Here is a 19,511-nt window from a genome sequence, read left to right as displayed (position 1 = left end):
TGATGAAGTTGAATCAGTAACTTGTGATGTTCTATCAGTGACTGAATACGAGAGTCAGTTACTGGTAATGCTTTTCAGTTGACGTCCAGTTTTAATAATCAGTTTCTACAATACTGGTTAGACACTGAGTGTTGCCATTAGTAACTGATAACTGGTCCTCAGTTTTTTTAACGGTTTGTCAGATGCTGATTATGTTCTTCAGTTTACGCCCAGTTTTAATAATCAGTTTCTATATTAATCTAAAAAACTGGTTAGACACTGAGTGTTGCCATCAGTAACTAATGACTGGTCCTCAGTTTTTTTTAACGGTTTGTCAGATACTGATTATGTTCTTCAGGCAAGTTTATAGAACTGGTGAAAGTTCAATTGATTCAATTGATCAACCGAACAACATGGAAGTTCTATCAGTTACTGATCAATATAAAACTGAATAAAACTGGACCAATATTGACCAGTTCTTTTAACAGTAACTGGTACAACTGTTCCTTTTATCAGTAACTTGTTTCAATATACTGATCGTGCTGTCATCAGTTACAATAATCAGTTATCCACCAGTTAGTGCCCAGTTTTTTTAATCAGTAACTAGTATAACTGTTTCTTTTATCAGTAACTTGTTTCAATAAACTGATCGTGCTGTCATCAGTTTCAATAATCAGTTATCCACCAGTTAGTGCCCAGTTTTTTTATCAGTTTTGACTGCATTTTTTCTTAAGGGCGACGACAGTCGACGTTTTTATGCTACGCGAGTTGCATCGCCACCGTTGTAATCGGCGTCGTCAACCTCCATTCATATACTTCCTCTTTATAATTTCAATTCCGCGTACGCGAATACGCCGTGCGGCTAACGCGATTTGAGAAAAAATCGCGCTTTTTCGACGTATGTACTTTCGACCGTGTGAAATTGAAAAACGCGCGCGCGCGCACAAAGTCTGATGAAGCAACTTTAATAAATATGTAAAAAATAATGCATTTCTCTCGATACAGCATCATCCAACGCGACATTCAGACAAGCTATTTCGCGTGTAAATCTTATTACACCGTATAATGTGTATTTGCGATAAACTCACGCGCGATTGTTTCATATTTCTTCTGAAGATGAAGTATTTCATTTTCAAATCTCTTTTAACGTCTTCGGTTCTAGCTAATTACATTTCTTATACGCAATGTTTTAGATAGCCATATAAACTTTTGAATCTTTAGATACGTATATAAGCAAATATAATAGAGTAAACATGAAGAATAATAATCGGATTTTATAATATATATGATTTTGCGTAATTGGACGAATCGAATGTAATCGAATGAGGATATTAATAGCTAATTAGATTTATAGATTTATAGCTCAAAAATTTATAGATCCTGCAATCTGTTTGCAGCAAATTTATTACATAGAGCGACACTCATTACGACCTCGTTATTGTGAATGTTAATTAGCGTTTGCCGTTTGCGCGTTTATGATATATTTATTGCGTTTGATCGCCGCATGATAAACGTTTCCAGTTTTGGGATGGCGCGTTACATAAGTTTAAATTTTTTATCGGGGCAGAGTAGGTTGAAGAAGTAATAGGGTGCGCAGTGTGCACGGTGCTTAATGCCGTGCAAACATTGCCTCTCGTTCTAATAGAACGCATTATGCATATGGGTTGGGCTCAACGTTACTGCTGACTTTTTAGTCATTTGCGATAGCTGCTTAAATAATCCGTGAGCTCTGCAGATGTTACCGATAAGATAGCCGATCGATAAACCCTTGTTCTCTAACCGCGCCATCAGAATCATAAATTAATCAGGATTCATCGTACCACTCACCAAAGTCGTTGCATAATTTACACTTTCAAGTCACAAGACAATTATTAGATTAACCATATCTTCATATAGAACATATGAAATATAAAATATTGATAAGAAATAATCTTAAAGTATTAACAATAATAACATAACAATTAAAATACGATTATTGTAAAAAAACAAAAGATATAAAATATTGTTATAAGTGTAAAATACACACTTTAAACAGGCGTGATTATTGTGTTGCCGTTATTATATTAAAATTTCTTACATTAGTTGCTTGAAACTTACAGAAAAACAGAGACTAAAAATGTAGTAGATACAGCTTACTTTCTTGAGAAATTTGAGAAAAGCACCAGGAGTAATCCACGCTTATATTGTATTTTGTCACATGCACTGCTTACTGTACTACATTTTTGGAACGAGAATTTCTCTCGAGACAGTAATTTTACGAACAACGCGCCGTGCATGACTAACGGTGCATACACAGAGTGTATACACCGTGACAAATACCGATCCTTGGGGTTTTCCTCGTCTTGTTATAAAAATTTGTTCAACATATAAGATAATCTGTCAAACGACGGTTGAAAAATCTCAGAGAATATATTGCATACTCGGCTACTTATTGTTTACTAAATTATTTGCAAATTTAAAATTGTATTTTATTTTAATTTGAATAATATGTCGCATTTCAAGTGGAAATACACTTCTTAACAAAATTAAAGAGCCACTTAAAATCAGCGTTAAAAAGGGCCAAATTCAAAGTCACGTATCTTTGCGAAAAATATTCGCAGAACGATATTTGAAAAAGCGTTTTAATACTTAAAGTCTCAACTTTCGAATGTTTCGAAAGTTTGTTTCTCTGCGCCAGTTTAAAGTAAACCTTGCAAAATTGAAGAATAAACTTTAACTTTAATGCACAAAGAGAATAAAATTTATTCTCCAAATTTTGTTAATTATATTTCATTAATTATATCGCAAAACTTAACATTTTGTCTTTAAAATGCATTTTTAATTATGCAATTGCAATATTTTTTTTCACTAAGTTATGATGATTTGAACTAAGTAATGCATTTTTATATCTTTTCTCTAAAAAATGTATTTTGCCCTATTCTGCCACCGGTATCGTATTAACATTACCCAAGGTGTACACCGGGGGAAATTACGCGGTCGACTTACATCTCGCGCGCGCGCGCGTATGTGTGTGCGTGCTTACACGGCAAATTACACATTTTGCCGAATACGCCAAAACACATTTTTTAGAGAAAAAAACCTGAAAAATGCACTACTTCAAATCGTCATAACTCAGTAAAAAAAAATTGTAGCGTAATGATTAAAAAAGCATTTTAAAGAGAAAATGTTAAGTTTTACGATATAATTAACAAAATTTGGAGAATAAATTTTATTCTCTCCGTGCACGCCATTAAAGTTAAAGTTATCCTATATAAAAAAAGTCATGTTTATCCTTTCTAAAAAAAGGTTCCTTTCTAAAAAAAGGCATGTTAAGTCGATACTCGCATATCTCGAAGTTTATTGTTGCCGCTTTTCCGCGATGCCGCTTGGTTCTCTCGCTGTGCTTACTTCATGAGCAGCTGTTCTCGTATATTTTGATTTGACAGTTGTGTATGGTGTAACGTTAAAGCTAAATAGCGAGCGCGAAGCGCGCGTTTGTGATGTCTAGTTTCCTTTCTAAAAAAGGCATGTTAAATCGATACTCAATACGAATCTATCGAAGTTTATTGTAGTCGCTTTTCCGCGATGTCGATTGGTTCTCTTGCTACGCTTGCTTCGTGAGCGGCTGTCATCGCATATTTTGACAATCGTGTGTATGAAGAAGTTAATAGTGTAATAGTAACAGCATCATAAAAGCTAAATAACGATGTCTAATATTCTTCAATTTTGCAAGGTTTACTTTAAAATCTTTGCGGAGAAACGAGCTTTGAAGAATTTGAAAGTTAAGGTTACTTAAGCTTTAAAACGTTTTTTCAAACATCGCTCTGCGATTATTTTTCACAAAAATACGTAACTTCGAATTTGATCCTATTTAGCGCTGATTTTAAATGGCCCTTTAATTTTGTTGAGAAGTGTAGTTTACAGCCGCATAAAATTGCACGGAACATCAATTTGTAATTTCATATTTAAAATATATCAGCAAAATTCTAATAAGATACTTCATAAATAATATATTCGCGTAAACTTCAGCAAATATACATAATTTTATAATGTAGTAATGTAACGAGAGACATTTGCGGAAAAATTTCAGCGTGTACCATAGTCCCGAATTAATTATGTTATTTCACCACAATATTGCGAATTCCCTCGAAAATTTAGCGAGGTGAAACTTTATTTTTCAAACTGCATTCGTGAAAAATCTGGGCGAACAGTTTGCGTTACATCCGAGAGTTTTTCGGTAATTACGGAGTTCCTCTCATCTTTTACGCACGTGTAAAACGACTAGCTACTATAATAACTGCGCTTGACGAGATCGTATGCAAGCATGCAATCGGCGTTTAGCAGCGTGCATACAATTATGTGGCGCGCTTATTTATATTTTGCTCCGAGAAATGTAAAGCTATTCGCGATACATATTTGTTTCACAGAAAATTACGTGTGCATTTCACGCAAAATATGAAACAATCGTGGAAAATTTTCTATTACTCTCACAGAGCGATTTTACTGGAAATTTTTTATCTTATTATTGAAACATCATGAACTATTTAATGTTAAAAGTTCGAGATTTTTTTGTAAAAAAATTCAAGAAAACATTTTCCGAGAAGCAATTGTCATTAAAGTGTACTTCTGATTGTTATAAACTTTATATATAACATCTGTATCTGTATCTGTATCTGTCGTCGCATTATACGTGTATTTGAAAATTATCCTTATCTATTCATTAAAATAAAATGTAATTTATCAACAAATTTATAACGCATCTTGCTGTTAAACTATATTAATTAGCTTTTGCAATTAAATATCAAAGGGTCAATTGAATACTTTAATGACGACCAATGTGTACGTGCGAGTGAACATCGCGGTGAATAGCATGATGCAGATTACATCGCGTATATTGCATTTTACACATAATATCGCGTAAACGTTATGAATGTATCTCGCATAACGTCTCATTGATGCACTGCGAATGACGGCAAACAAAGCGTGATTGCATTAGACGATTCGCGTCAGGCGATGTGTGCAGCACAGAAACAATCGCGTTTAAGCTAAAACTGCCGTAAATCCGCCATAAATGGACGACCGCGGATCGAATTAAAGGCTTCCGGCTTTTGCCGACGACGAAACGGTGAAAACGCATACCCTAGTGTGGGGGGATTCTCTCTCATTTAATTTACATAAATCTTACCGGAGATCCGTTGCAGCTGCATCGCGACTTCGCTCACTCTTGTCGTCCGTTTAACTCGATAAACGAATATAGCCGACAATAATGTGGGCCGTTCCGGAATTTTCAGAGCTTTCGGGGCAACAAAGCAAATGTTCTTTATTTCTTCTTCTTACCGGGTACTGATAAGATTAAGCATGTTAAATAAGCTTTCAATTAGTTATTAATAAGTGTATTTGATTTAATTATATACGGAGCGTTTCGTTAATCACGCATTTTCTTTTGCCAATATTATGGATATAAAGAATAAGTTGTTTTTAACTTTAGCTTTAAAAACTTTTAAGCAGTAAAAGATGAAGATTGTTGCAACAAATTAAATTTTAGAAGCGGAAATAAGTAAAAGAATGAACCTCACTTTTTTCATCAAGTTTTAATTGAATTTTATATTCTAACTTTTAACATATCTTTTTATTTTACGATTAGCTGTAAAAGTGGCAAATGTCATGTTAAACAAAAAGAAAAAAACTGATGAAAGTATTTTGCGAATGAGTGAAAATACAGGGAATTTTTAACACTTGTCGTGAAAAAAAGAAACCGATTATAAATCATTTTACGCACCTTATAGGTAATCTTGCAATCTCGTCGATCTTATTAGTCTCGTCGATTCTAGCGTGATCAAGATTCTAAGATTGCGAACAGACGCAGAGCGGTGGAAAAGCCCGACTTCATGCATTTGTAAGTGCAATTTGCTCCTTAGAAATTACTTCGCGCTCGGGAAACTCGAATACCCGTCGATCGCCGATAGACGTTGAACGATTCTCTCGTGAAACGCCCGCGTTCCTTCGGTTTCTCCTGTCGATCGTGAAAATGGTTGGATGTAAAATGCAGGAACTCGATAATCGATAACTAGCTCGCAGTTACTTTCGAAGTCCTCTCACGATCTTTGTGGACGCTTGCTGAGAGTTCGCTCACCGAGCCAAGCATCTCGCAAATAATTAAACAGTCTCTAAACTCTAAACAATCTTTAATTGTGAAAATAAATCACAGGTGTTTTGAGTTTGTTCATTGTTTTTAGCTTGAAATTCGGAAATATAAGTACCATATTTTTGTATTAAAAGTAATCCAGATTTGTATTTTAATTATGAAATTTTAACACTGATTGTAAGAAAATCGGGAAATTAATTTTAAAATATAAAACGTCGCAGAATACATAAAAATATCAATTTAATTTTGATTACAAATTAATATTAGTAAAAAAAGGGCACAGAGCCGTAACAGGGTGTTATTGTTTAAAAAAACTTTTTTAATTAAGTCGAAGACTTTACATCTAGAATTAGGCCATCTTCAATGTACAATAATTGATTAATTTTGATTTATTTGAGTGTGACAAATATTATCAAGCTAAAATTTTGTGACACTACTATCAATCAATTAGGTTAGATTCTAATTTGGTAATTTAGATTAGAATCATTCTTGTAAGAAAAAAACGTCTGTCGGATCGGCTGAGGTATCAAGGCAAAAAGGATATTTGTAACCGAGCGAACGGCTAGCTTCTCTTTTTCGATTGAGAAAATGGAAACTCGAATAACCGTCCACCGTCCGCAAACATCGCGACGATTCCGACGTGGAATGCCGCGCGTTCCTACGCCTCGCCTACGTTTTCTGCGCTCGCAGCTTCCTGCAGCCGTGAAATGAAGCGAAATCGATAATGGAGCACGCCCGTGTGCAAATTGTCGCGAGATAAGAGCCGTTATGAAGACAAACTGCCGATAGTAGAAAAGAGAATGCTCGCCGATTTGAATTGACTCTAAAAGAAAAGTTGCGATTCTCTTAGTCTTTGGTCCGAATCTTGTAAATGTAAACGATTAGTGACGTTATAATGTCGCGCGTACATTTCCCAAATGTAGCAAGTGTTATATCTTGACGTATCTGAAGGACTCTGCATTTTTAAATACTGAATATTAAAGTGATTTGAAATATTATCACATAGTGAGACATAGTCTCATTTGAATAATTTATATAATCATGATTATATAAGTATCCTGATGTAAATATCCTGACGTATCTGAAGAACCCTGCATTTTGGAAATTAAATTTTAAATACTGAATATTAAATTGATTTGAAATATTATCATATAGTCTCATTTGAATGATTTATATAATTATGATTATGACTTAAAAACTATATTATATACCACAAAATCAATCATTAAGAATGCAAACCGTTACAAAAAATGAAAAATCTTACTATTTTAATTAACCTAATTGACAAATTGCAAATAGCGCGAAGATCAATTATTCTGCTTCGCTGCAATTTTTAAGATCCATCGAATAAAAAAAAACGGTGACGACGTTCCGCCGGGTAAAAATAAAAAGTTTAAGCGGGGCGACAAAAGCGTGTCGAAGAATTTCGCTCACGCGCTGGATTTCATATTCGATTTCGGTGGCTTTGAGAGCGACGTGGCGTAATAACGATAAGTGTTTCCGTAGCGTGAAAACGCACTCACGTTTCGAGCACCGGGAAGAGAGCGTAAGGGAAAGAGACGCGAACGGTGAGGTAGAAAAAAAGGGGGTGAAAAATAGTTCGTGCGCACGATAGGTCACCTCGTGGCGACAAATCGATCTCTGCTCGACAATTAAAGTCACCCATCCCCGCTAAGTTGGCGTGCGCCTCCATGCGATCATTATCTATGCCGTGATTGGCTCTCGTGACCGAGGTTGCACGCGGCCAGCTTTATTTCATTCTCACTCGTCATTCCCCTCAATAAAAAAAAAGAAACCGTCATGTTTGGCCTCTAATTCGATCGAGTAGCTGAGAAAGAGATATGCTATACATTTGACTTAAGCTTTATCGCAATATTGAGTAATTGTCTCAAAAAAATATTCAATCACTTTAGAAATAATTTTTTAATAGCAGCAAAATTATAAAAAGACAAATTAGTTTTCATCAATTTTTGTTTAGCTTTGCAATTTTTTTGAGCGCAAAAATAACACGAGATATATTCGGTTTCGGATGCATGTTAGTAATTCATAGGCAAACTTGCTATTTTTGGAATTTCCACGTAGAGATGCAATGTATCCTTTTTCACGTCCTTCGTACTTCTTTTCTCTCTTCCTTCTTGCACGGAGTTTTCTGACAACGATAGAGGGTGCGTGGAATTAGAACCGGAGAGAGGAAAACGACCCCGTACCTCAGTTCCTTACAACTTAGCGAGAGGGAAAAGGGGTTACCGAAGACGCGTTCCATTGGATAATGCATCTGGGGGTACAAATGGACGACGTTCGAAGGGATGCCGCGCCGCCTTGGGTTCCCATATCGCTATCGAGAAGTCGTGGAACAGAAAAAGGCGGGAAGAAGTGAAGGAGGGTTGGGTGAATAGATAGGCACTTTCGTAAGTTAGTTTCGTTCTTGAGGGGGGAAGGAAGGTGTTTTTAAAAGTTCGAGAACGCTGGCCTGCCTCCCTTTGAGAGCGAGTTGTTTGACAAGGGATGCGCGATTTCTTTACCGATCGATAGTTGGGCGACTCTTGAGATGTCTTAGATTTCTATCACATGATGTTTTTACCAGAAAAGAGAATTTTATTTAAATTGATGTTAAATAATTTATGAAGTTAATATTTAAATTGAGGAAAACGAGATTTGACAAATGTGAGATATATTTTTGAGAATATATTTTGCAAATTTTCTTTAACATTTACAACATATTATTTACAATTCTAGTATTTGTGAAGTATATTAAGAAAGGATGTCAATAGATCAATTTTATTATCAAATTATTTATAGGGTTGAGAAATTAGGGGAAAGAAAACATTGGCGAAGAAGATTACGCCTTTCTAATATTTTACAATTGATTTATTACAATACGACTATAGCGTGTTTTATTACAATTATATGTTATTTAAAAACATATAAAAATAGGAAAAATAATTCTATAAAATTGTGTGATATTTAATATCACTCGATCAATATCAATTTTATTCTATTAAAAAATTATATTAAAATATCACCATAATTCTTTAACCTTTTTTAACGATGAGATTGTAAGATATTAACTGACCTCCTTTAATAAGTTTTTTTTCTTTAAATATAGGAATCCGTTTGCTTATACGATGCAAAAAATATGATACAAGACTATAAATCATGCAATTATCATTTGAGAATCTCGATTTCAAGCTTATACTGTTGACTTTTTATGTCGATCTACACGTTAATAAAACTCATTCATCTGGTCGCAAATAAACACTATTTAAGTGAAAAATTTCAAAGTTCCATAGTAATTTATCGCCATCAGATGTTGTTCTTTTACGATGAATTGTAAATGTACAAGCTTGAGATATCGATGGCACGTATACGTGTACTTGATACGTACAGGTACACGTATATGCGCACACATACATATATATTACACACGCGTCTCGCTTGCCATCCCGCTAACTTACGAGTCCGCTTTTTTGATTTCCCTTGGCGAAGTTTTCATGCATTTTTCAGACGCGACTCGCACCGGCCGGCGAATACGCGTTTATTGAAACTGCCCGCTCTGTTTGAATTTTCCTGACTCCAAACCGTTCTTTTCTTCCACAGAAAAAGCAGACTCTCGGTTAATTCTTTAAAATATTATGGACTATCGAAGCCCCATCTGTTCTTTCAACATTTTTCGACAAACTCTGGAACGCAATCCTTTTTTCGATATCCTCTGTTAACAAAAACTTTTACACAAATTTATCCTTGCATTTAAATTGCTTTAATAAAATTGTAAGCGACTACGTGTGTACGAAAATATTTAGAAAAATATTGAGCGAAATAGAAAAGATCAAGCAAATTAGAAATAAGAAAATTATTCGTCTTTTGTTAAAATTAGGAATTTTTACACTTTAATAAGATAAAAAAATGCTAAAAAAGCACTTTCCTGTAAACTCCATATACGTCTTTTTAATAATTTAATCAAGAAAGGATTCAGTAGATTATACGGTTGAGTTAACATCCGAATACTAAGCTCGTAATCCGCACGGCTTATGTTTCCTCGGATTATTCGCCACGTTCGACCTTCGCCGGGATCCAATTATTCATAACCGTGAATTATTACCGAATCGAACAAATTATTGAAACTATCTGCCATCTGTAAGCTCTGAACTCTGAATTCTCCACTAGCCGAGAAGAACTTCGATCTTGTAAGCCGATTTATATATTGTGCTCGCCGACGTGCGCGACTTATTCTTTTATTCATGCGCATCTTCGTACGTTGTCTCCCTCGTCTAATTGCCTACGGAATACTACTTCGATCCAATTAACACACGCTCGAGAATTCCGATGCACGCTCGCGCGTGCGCTTGCGCACGCTCAAGTGCACGACACTTCTTGTTATCGTCGACTGTATTAACTGCAACGCCATCGATGCGCGGCCGCAAGGGTTATGCAATTTACGGCGTTTACGCGTGCCCGCTCGGCCATAATCGCGCGATCGAAATTGCGGGTTGCGGATGTGAACAGTCGCATGATGCAGTTGAGCGACATGTGTGATTAATGATCCACTCGTCAGGAAGGAAAAAAAGTGTGCATGAAAGTGTAGGTATAAAGAATAAATAATTGTATTTTCTTGGAACTGTAATTAAATTAGAATTAAGCGGTTTTATTTGTAATTAAAAAAAATATGAAAATTATTTAAAATTTTTTTACTTATTATTTTTAATATAGCTTTATTTTAAAACAGACTGCCAAGGCCAAGGTATTTGAATTTTCTTAAAATCTGTTATAATTTAGATATCATATATTGCTAATTTAATGTTCCTTTCATCATTAATTTTATTATTTTTAACCAAATATTTTAAATCATATATGAGATTCTGCTTTAGCAGTAAATAATATTAATGATATTTTATTCGACCCAACTGGTTACCTTTATTAAATACAGTTACCACGACGTAATAAATTTTTGTGTGATAACGATAATATTTTTGTCATTGAGGCCAAAGAACTATCGTTATAGACAAAAGTAGGTACGTGAACCAAATGATTGAATTACTCAATGACCAATCCACATACAAAAAATTAAATAAAGATTCTATTAAACAAATAAGCTGAATTCAACGGGAATTAAATTTTGGTACGACAATGGCATAATCGATAATTACGTACAAATATTTAAATTGTAGGGGAGACCGGGGCTAAAACGTCTACGGGGTAAATACGTCTAATCAAATATCTCGGAACCTGTATATTGTGCGAACTCGCTATTAACATTGTAAACGCTGCTTATAGTACCCATGTGACCAACGGAGTTTCGGCAGGTTACCTGCCGTGTTATGATTTTTACGAGGGCAAACGTGTTTTCGGAAGGTGAAAGTTACATTTTCTGCGCGTGGAAATTTTGTAATATCTGCAATAATATTTGCTCTCCAAATCTCGAGGTACGTGATTATAAAGAGTAATGCATGCTGAACACGAATCCAGTGTAGTTTTTTCATTATCGTTGATGTCTAATATTTCGTGGGCGATCAAACCTGAAACTTGTGTTTGGGGTTAATCCGTCAGTAAGCAGTCCGGGTGCATTTCCAAGACATTTTCGGGGTCACTGCATATGGAATATGGATGAGACGGGAATTACAACCGTTCAGACACCGAATAGAGTCATCGGACGTCGAGGAGTGAAACAAGTCGGGCGAGTGACTTCTGCGGAAAGAGGAACCCTCGTAACTATTGCTTCCTCATAGAGGAAGCTTTGTTTTCGTAAATTCGTATATGAACCTTTGATTGCGTATAAAGTTGGTTCTAATCAACCAAATTTAAAAGAATTATATATAAAATAGGGGTAGAAGAAACCAAAGAAAAGATTGTTTTTTGAGTTTTTAATGTCAATATGTTCAGAATGTTTTAAAACGTCGAAATATTGCATTAAAAAAAATGTCGGTATGTGTGTATGTCTGTGCCAAATTTACAGAAATTTCTATAACTCCAAAACTGATCAACCAAATCTTAACGAATTATATATGAAATAGGGGTAGAAAAGACTGAAAAATATAATAGAATTAATAAAAATTGTTAATAATAAAGGGGTTACCGATTTCTGTTAAAAAAAAATAACTAAGTTTACCGAAATTTTTATAACTCCAGAACTAATTAACCAAATCTTAACGAATTATATATGAAATAGGGGTAGAAAAGACTGAAGAATATAATAGAATTAATAAATTTTGTTAATAATAAAGGGGTTACCGATTTCTGTTAAAAAAACAGCCAAACTTACTAAAATTTCTATAACTTAAGAATTGATTAATTATATTTTTCAGTCTTTTCTACCCCAATTTCATATATAATTCTTTAAGATTTGGTTGATTAGATTCAGCTTTATATGCGGTTAAAGGTCCATAATTTTGATTGCTTCCTCTATGAGGAAGCCAAAATAAATAAATATAAATAACTATGGCTTAAAATAGAGGAAGCAATGCAGGTTTCTACTTGCTTACTTAAAAAATATGAGGAAGCAATGTACAAGTTTCTACTTGCACCCTGTTTTAATAATGTTTCGCATAAAAATTTTAAATAAATTTTTATATTTTTCTCTTAAAAAACAATTATTAAAATGTATCCTATTATTTTTTAGGATTAGATGTACGTATATGTATCGAAAATGCAGTGCAGACTGTTATACCCCGGCATTTTTGAGATTTCAATTTTTCCACCGTTGTCGTTTTTGCTCTATACCGGTTAAACAAAGCAACATAGACAAAAATTTCCTATATACATTTTGTAGCTAAAGGTTCACTCTTTACAGTGGTATACCACATTTAACTACAATTATTTATTTTGTTGTTAAAAATCGGCACCGAAAAAAAACGGACTGTTTAGCCCCGGTCTCCCCTACTAATAAAAATTTTCCGAATTGTTACGAGCTGTCAAATGTCCACAGGACTGGTTTTTCCTTGTGAATTATTGTCTCTGCGTTAGGGAGCTTGCTTTACAATGTTTGCTCGCTTTACAGTTTTATGAACAATATTTTACATCAGTCTGTCTGGAAACCTTATTTGTTTATATAAAAGAGTAGTTGGTTCTTTTTGAGGATGATTAACAACAAAGAAATTGGTTCTGATAAACTACTTGTCTCCTTACAATTAGATGTCACAGCACTGTTCACTAATTCTTAAAGAGCTAGTTTTAAATGGAATTGAAAAACGATGGCATATGCATGGTATTTCCATGTCGACCAAATTCAGTTTATCTCAATTTCTACATCATATCGAATTGATTCTATGTTCTACGAATTTTAATTTTGATAGACAGATTTATATATATATGAACAGATTTTTGGCAGCCCGCTCGCGATGGGATTTCTTTTTTCATCTATTCTTGCTGATATTGTAATGGATGATCTCGAGACACATTGCTTACTACTGTTAGACGTTGAAGTTTTTGTTTTTCCAAATATGTACGTGATATTTTTGCAATAGTTCCATCAGAGGCGAAAGTCAATAATATGCTCGAGGTTTTCAACAGTTACCATTCTCGTCTAAAATTTACCTACGAAACTGAAGTAAGTAAATCTTATACTTTCTTAGACACAACAGTGATTAAAGGGGGCAACAAATTGTTGACGATTTGGTACCGGAAACCCACATTTTCAAGCCGATACGTCAATTGCTTTTCCAGCCATTCACAAAAGTATAAGATGAATACTATAATAAATCTCGTTGATCGAGCTATTTTACGGACATACGTTATCACAATTCTAATATTGAAATAATCAAAGGATTTCTTTTAATTAATTGTTTTCCGTTACATTAATAAACATATTAACAGCAGACTAAAAGAACTCAGAAGTCGCAGTACATCTAATACTATAATAGTAATGTTAATGAGTTTTATTATAAAAAATATATAGATAACAATTAGTGAAAAATATTTGTCGTACATTAAAAAAATACGGTTTTGACGCTCTTTATGTCAAATAAACATGTGATAATGTTATAAAGAGAGGAAAGGCTAAACGAAAATAATCACTTGTTAGTAGTAAGCAAATATCGTTTCTCATGAACATGATTTTAATTGGTCTAAACCAGAGATTTTACACAAAGAGAAACTAGAAAGAGAGAGGTTGTTGAAATGTTTTTTATTAAAAAATATAATGGCACTATCAACTTAAAAAAGGACACAGAAAATCTGAACGCTATATATGACAAAGTTATAAAATCTATATAGTTTTTGTCTCTCGTTTTCTATTTATTTATAACAGCTTTAATAACTTGTATTTTGTTTTAATACTGACTCATTTAAATTAGTTTATCGTTTGTTGTTGACCTGTTTCCAAAGCATTTTAATTCTCAAGACATAGTCTTGATTAATTTTCAGATGACGATGCACAATGCTAATTTCATCTGCTTTAATTTGAGACATTATTACTGTTATACGGATTATTGACTATATGACATACAAAACACATAAGCTCTTTAATTTATATTTTAACGTTGATCTTCTTATCTTTTTGTTTAACCAGCTTAAATTCAGCTTCCAAATTCATGACTTGCTTTAGCACAATGTTATGACCAGGGAGATGTTCGTGAAAGACTATTTACTGATTTCATGACTTAGGTATCCATATTAAACAAATTTTTTATTGTATTGTATTGTAGGGTTTCCTTGTCAGTTGACAAGAAAAGTAGTGTGAGTTACAATTTACATGTTTTTTGATTATTGAATTTATGATTTATAGATTTACACTTAAAAGTAACCAGTCGAAACATCGTGACAATTGTATTTGATAAAGGAACAATTGGGTCGAATAAAAAATCATTGTTCCTAATTTTTTTTTAATTCGCCAATTTATTTGCTAACTGTATTTATATTAATTGCCCTACTTTTTTCAAAAAAAAATTAATAGTATTTCTTCGTTGTATGCTTATCTCGACAATAATTATACGTCAAAATAACTGTAATCCAAACGTATAAGGATTGATAGAGTTTTTGTTGTATCAATTTGTGCATATCACAGCTGTGTATAAAATTGGCGAACTGTTACTCAATTAATACATATCACCGGCTTTCGAATCGAAACGAGAGAATAAAAATTCTATTCGGTGAAATTATTTTGTCGTGCGATGAATCTGATATTCAGCGTTTATAAAAAAAAATTCTTTTTTCACACCTTGCAAATTCGTACATTTACTATTTGTAGAATTTCTACATCTTTACTTATTAGCGGACTTTTTTTAAAACAATTTTTGTTAAATAATTTTTGTTATAATTATAATCAATTATTTAGAAGTAATTAATGCTATAAAATAAGACAGTAGAAATGTTTGTCAGCCAATAGAAAGAGATATTTTACGTGTAACAGCTAAAATTTTCTAATAGCATACGTATTGACTAGATGAAACAAGTCAATTAGAACTCAAATAATAGTTTTTCCTTTTTTAAATGCTCTTTTAGTAAAGTAGAATTAATTGTTATCTTAGACATCTCGCTAATGAATTTGTAAAACAAACCGTAAGATGTGTAATAAAGGATTATTTACGAAATTTAAATCGAAATACAATACAACGAACAAAATACATATTCGGTGTTTATTTTTAGTAAATATTAATACGTTAAATATTTTATGGCAGCAAGTCTGGCTTGTGTACGATCTTAGTATTTGTTCGGTACGCAAAGCCAAAGTGCGCTGTGCTTGTTATATTCGCGCGGTGAGATTTGAGTTGGCAAGTAGCGGTGCAACTATCGCGTGTGTCATTGTATTATCCATCGAAACGCGATTGTATCGACTTGGAAGACGCCAAAATCGATTACTTCCTACAAACAAATGATTAGTCCACGAGATTTTCTTTCTCGTGACTGACAATTAAATATATTGGTTATTTATCGAAGCAAGTATTGCGCGCGATTTATTTGTTATGTAGGATCCAAAGCGATAAAGAACAGTAATTAGAAATTATTGTTGTATTGCAATAGTTATATAAACCGCACAGATAATAATAATTTCTTTAATAATGTTTAAATTAAAATAGATCTCGCGTAACCCTCTAAATTTGTTATTGATTTAAAAATAATTTATTTATTTCGGATTGAGAGCACACAGAGTGCAATCCACGAATCGCCAAATCGATGGAGAACGTGATATCGATCGTTTATTAATAATTCATGTATCTCATTAAATTTATAAATCCGTTCAAAATATATCGCGCGTATACACTGTATACAGTGTTACATTTTAATTATATATTTTCGAATAATCGTGTTTATTAAACATTAACTTTAATTTTATTAACGTACAGTATCAAAATATCAGCGTCATTTTCCACTTTTTCGTTGCCATGGGTTTAGTTAATAAGATACGGTCTCTCTCGTAATCAGGCCCGTATTTTAATATTTACCAACCGCGTGACATAAATTTGATATGTTTATATCGTGATTTACCAAAACTCTCCACTGCTTGACATTTCATTCATTGTGCTAATTTGCGAGATTGTCAATCGAATCATAAAATGTTTTTCTCCATGTTTTTCTTCGCGTAATTTTTGCGATCGCGAATTCGTCGAAATGTAAAATATAGTAGAGTATGCTTCGTGATGTGTGATGAACGTCGGGCATGCCGTGCATGCGAAATGATTATTCTATTATTAATACGCGCGATTAATAATCTGAAAGGAAACTATATCCCTGGGAACCATCGAGCTTCAGCGGAGCTATCATATGGCGTGAGTAAATTATAATTTCTTATTTTATTAGTTACTTGGAAAAATTTATTAGGTATTTATAATTATATATGGGTGACATATAGGGGAGAGTTGGCAATTACCGAGCCCCTAAGAACCGAAGCGTATATCTAAGCTCAGAAATGCTTCAAAAAAACAAACTGTGCAGTTTTAGATAGGTAATTTATTTGGCTATCCATATATCATAGCAATAATCTTGAAAGTTAAACACAAACTGAAATATTAATAATTTTCCAAAAAATGAGAAAACGCGGTATTATCAAACTGGTCTGATAATATCGTGACCAGGTCTGATAAAATCGTGCCCAGTTTAATAAAGCCGTACCTATAAAAATTACTCTGGCTTCAGCCAGTGACATGAAGTAGAACACAATAACAAAATGTTTTTTTTATATTTATGCGTTAATATCGTCTAGTAGGTACCTACATATAAAAATAAGTGAATGCGTTAACAAATAACGATCATTATAAATTCAAATCAAAACTTAAGCAACGATCTTTTCTGTAAGCACCTTACATTGTAAACTAAACAGTCTTGGTAACTCTTAACACACAGTTATCGTTATACCTATGAGTATTATACCTTGGGCGCGAAATTATCAAACTCAATCATTTCACTTTACAACCTTAAAATATATAGGAAAGAAACGCGTGTTTCTAAAATCACTTTGCAACCTAATTTTATAGTGTTTTAGCCTATCAAATCCGTCAAATTTATTTCTCTAATGTAAATATTATATTACTCACCTCTTATCGAAACTACCAGCAAAATTGCAACGAGCAAGCAGAGAAGCTTCCAGAGCGCACTGTGTTTACATGGACGGCCGGAACGCATTGACGGCGCATGCGGGTGGGGTATTTCGTGTTACTCTATGATATTAATATCATTGTAGGCGCGTAATACAAATAGTTATTGAGATAAACAATGGCGCGGAATTGTCAACCGCGCGGTAATTGCCAACTCTCCCCTATATCATTTTTATTTTACTAGGGTAATAGATGATCTTTGTGAAAATTATATTTATAATATTGTTTTTAATTATGTAATATGGATATTCACAAGAAAATAGGAAAAAATAGAAAAATAGATAGAATGTATTACCTGGAAATAGAATTGTTATAACAATTTATTGAACATTTATACAAGTTATCAAGCACAAGAATAATTTTTAGGAAACATAATTGAGAGCACTATGAAAATATATAATATATTAATAATTTTATATATACCTACCATATAGTGTTTTACAATCGGCCTAATATTGCGCCAGTACAACTAGTATTGGGCCGATTTTAAAATCCTATATAGGTATTTACTTTATCATAAATTCTTTTAAGATAGATTAAAATAGATTTAATTTTTATTGCCTAAATAATTAATAGAAAACAAGAAAAAGAGTAAAATAATAATATTATAGCAAGTAATATATTCTTTGATAGTTAGTAAAAAACTAAACTTTTATTTAAATTCTTTTATGGTATTTATATCTCATGGATAGTGCAGATTAAAACAAGATATTCATGTATTCTCAAAATTAATGTAGTTATATGTGAAATATAACACAATTTATAGAACACAGTAGGAAAAGATTATTAATTTAATTGTACTACTTTTTTATTTCCCTTTCCCAAATATGGTTTAAATAGAATTTGATATCCGCGTTTGGTCTCTCTCCATATACATCCAATACATTAAATATTATTTAAACTAATACAATAACGTTTTATTAGATTACATATGTATATATTTAGATATTTTTAAAACTTTTTAAAGGCTATTCTCATTTATTAACAATCTGATTTTATATCACTTGACATTTAATAACGTAATATTCAATCTCGTCGTATAATGTAATATTGTGGACTACAGTCATACAGTACTTTAATAACATCAGGTTTCGCGAGAATAACCATTTCGCTTTTCACAATCAACTGAGTACATTCTGAATTGATCTGTAATTAAAACGTAATTATTAAACCATCTGTGTCCTAATGCATGAAACGTTATTCCGAATATGTCATCTTTGATGCGAGATTTGTGTAACAAGTATAAATATGAAACCGTAATGATTGACGAAAGTGAAAAAACTATAACGAAAATAAAATAATTATGCGAACATTTATTTAAGTCACAGTTTTTTAAAACTAATTTAAATAATTACAGTAATTTATAAAATATTCTAGAGTCTAGAGCAATCAAAAGTCCAAATTTAAGAAAGAATTGAGGAAAGAATGTTTCTCTATAACTATTAATTAATTAAATTAATAGATTGACCAATAAAGAAATAGTACCGGCACTTGCATGATATTCGTTTCGAAATCAGAGAGGCCAATCGGAATGAAGTATATCTTTACCTCTATTATCTCTGGCACATAAAAATATACACATACACACCTATATAAGAGAATTAAAACGGACCGCCATCGTGTACCGGCGCATTTTTACGACGTAATCCTGATTTATATCGATACACCGGCGGCCGGCAATCGCGGGGCTTAATTGAAATTAAACGGGACTTCATTCGGCGGGTGCGAAATTTTCGATACGGGACAAATTGTGCTGTCGAGCTTTATTTCGACGAAGCCCCGTCATAGAAGCGAGCGACTATCGTATTTTGCGGATTATTATACTGCCTGCCGTTGCATTATCCGCGAATCAGCTACTTCGCAATCCGGAATTATTTCCAAATTAT

General features: G+C 33.1%; 1 protein-coding gene and 1 long non-coding RNA gene across 2 annotated transcripts in view; both read left to right on the top strand.

Moving 5' to 3' along the window:
- LOC139779060 (uncharacterized) overlaps nucleotides 1–19,511 on the top strand; it is a gene marked incomplete at its 3' end in the record, with an annotated part of 192,576 nt that overhangs the window by 131,011 nt on the left and 42,054 nt on the right. The window lies entirely within an intron of this gene.
- Nucleotides 11,250–12,970, top strand: LOC139779055 (uncharacterized). The gene is made up of 3 exons (XR_011719791.1): nucleotides 11,250–11,523; nucleotides 11,648–11,805; nucleotides 12,717–12,970. It is a non-coding gene; the product is annotated as an uncharacterized lncRNA (long non-coding RNA).

Source organism: Temnothorax nylanderi, unplaced genomic scaffold, assembly GCF_030848795.1.
Source record: "Temnothorax nylanderi isolate EJ_2023f unplaced genomic scaffold, tnyl_v1.0 TNYL_tig0207_pilon, whole genome shotgun sequence".
Lineage (NCBI taxonomy): Eukaryota > Metazoa > Arthropoda > Insecta > Hymenoptera > Formicidae > Temnothorax > Temnothorax nylanderi.
Note: the sequence above shows the minus strand (reverse complement) of the source record. Positions and strands in the feature narration are given on the sequence as shown.